Genomic DNA, 2,448 nt, shown 5'->3' with positions numbered 1-2,448 from the left:
GCCAGCAAGGAAACAAGGGCTTCAATCATGCAACTGCATAGAGTGAATCCTGCCAACAACTTTAATGATTATGGAAGTAGATTGGGGATCCAGAAAGAAACAGAGCCCCGCAGGCATCTTGATCTTGACTTTGTAAGACTTGAAGCAGAAAAATAAGCTGAGCTCACCAGACTCTGACCTATAAAACTGTAGTGCTGTTGAATGGGTGTAGTTTCATGCTTCTAAATTTGTGGTAATTTGATACTCAGTAATAGAAAGCTAGTGCAATTGGCTTTTAATGACTTCTCTTAGGAGGATTGGTGGATAGCTTTTGTATGGGTATCATAGTCCCTCAATGGTTAGCCTTTTTTGATAAGAATCAGTACAGCACATAGCTGGTTGCTTAAAAAGCAAGCTTGATGATTTGATGTCTTGGAGATGGACTAATGCAACTGGATACAAACCTGGCTTCTGAATTTTCCTCCATTTTCTGAAATCTGCTCATCAAAGTACATTTCTCTCCCAAACAGATGAGGATGAACCCAGTTTCTTAGGTCCTTAACACACTATCTATTTGATTCCATAACACCCCTCCTCTGTTATCAGCACATGTCAACTCCTTTCGGTATTGATTCTAACACTTCATTCTCAATCTTGACTAGGAATCTTCTCTTTATTTCTCATAGCAGATCTCAGGCAAAGAGATCTCATGAGTTTGGGTTTGAACAGCCATATAAATTAAGTATTGAAGTCTTCATTTTTATTTTTTAAGTAGTATTTATCTCCACTGTGATACTTAATAGATTATATTTCAGTATAATTTTAGATTTATGGAAAAATTGAACAGATAGTTTAGTTCCATATATTCACCCTACCTCCATTTCTAACCTCCCTCCTACTCACAGACAGATTCCCTTTATTATCTTATTACATTAGTTATAGTTAATGAACCAGTACCAACACATTAAAACCTATAATTTGCATTAAAATTTACTCTTGCATTATACAGTTTTATAGATTTTAACAAATGTATATGTCTACCATTACAGCATCATACAGAATAGTTTCACCCTAGTGATCTCCTGCGCTTCACCTATTCATCCCTCTCCTTCCTCTAATTGAAACTATTTATAACAATGAATCTTTTTATTTTATCTATGGTAAAAATGCCATATCTCTTTCAAAATGCCATACAGTTGGAATCTTAAAAGATGTACCCCTTGGAGACTGGCATTTTTCATTTAACAATATACACTTAAGGTTCCTCCATGTGTTTTTGTGGCATATTAGTTGATTTCTTATTATCACTGAATAGTATTCCATTTTATGGATATACCACAATCTGTTTATCAGTTCACCTGTAGAAGGACATCTTGGTATGCCTCCACCTGGGGGCTATCATAGATAAAGCTAATAACATGACTGACAATTCCATGGACAGGGGAACCTGGAGGGCTACAGTCCATGGGATTGCAAAGAGTCAGACACAGCTGAGTAACGGAGTATGTGCATCTTTCTCTTGCATCTCTGTGTGGACAAGCAGGTTCTTCACCACTTGTGCCAACTGGGAAGCCCATGGCTTCCATATTTATAGTTAATTATTTTTTGACTCTTTCGAAACCTAGGCAGGAAAAAAGAATATTATTTACCATGAGCTGTCTCACAGATTCCAACAAAAACTAAAAGCTCAGAAAGGTTAAGTAACCCATATAAAGTCAAGCAGTTAGCAATTAGCACAGCCAAAAATTCAATCTAAATTGGTCAAACTCCGAACTCTGTATTCATTGTACATATGATCCTTTTCCAAAGTACTTTCTGCACTTAGTTTCACTGGGTATTTATCATTACTACTGGCATAGAGGGAAGGGAAAGGAATTTTTATATTTAAGTAAACAGGGAAATTGGACTCAATAAAGTTAATCTAGCTTATTTATAGAATATGGTTCACATTCTGAGAAAGGAGATACAGTGCACAGTGTTTCCTAAATTTCTATGGCCATGGAGATCCTTTAAAGAGTATTTCATGAGACTAGTGTTCCAGGAAACACACTTTCTCAATCACTTCATTTGGAGAAGGAATTTTAAGTTTCCAGATATCTAGAATGTGGATTAAGAGGTGAGGGACATAAGCTTCTGATGGGCATTTCCCCTTAGCTCTGTGAAAGGGGACCAGCTCTGACCTGTGAAAAGGGAAAAAATAGTTAAAGGTGGGACAGACTGAGGTTTCTACATGAGGTTTAGGGTAGGGACCCAACTTGCGTGGGCAGAGTATGTTTAACCTTTGTTGAGCACTCCCACTATTTCAGGCACACATTTCCCCCATCTTTTTAAGCCACATAATCTATTACTGTTCCCACTCTATAAATCAGAAGGTTGTAGGCATGAACAAGTTAGATAACTTATCTAAGGCCATATTAGCAATAAATGGAAGAACTAGAATTGGAATCCAAGGAGTCTGATTCCAGAGAC

This window comes from Capricornis sumatraensis, chromosome 16, assembly GCF_032405125.1.
Source record: "Capricornis sumatraensis isolate serow.1 chromosome 16, serow.2, whole genome shotgun sequence".
Lineage (NCBI taxonomy): Eukaryota > Metazoa > Chordata > Mammalia > Artiodactyla > Bovidae > Capricornis > Capricornis sumatraensis.
Note: the sequence above shows the minus strand (reverse complement) of the source record.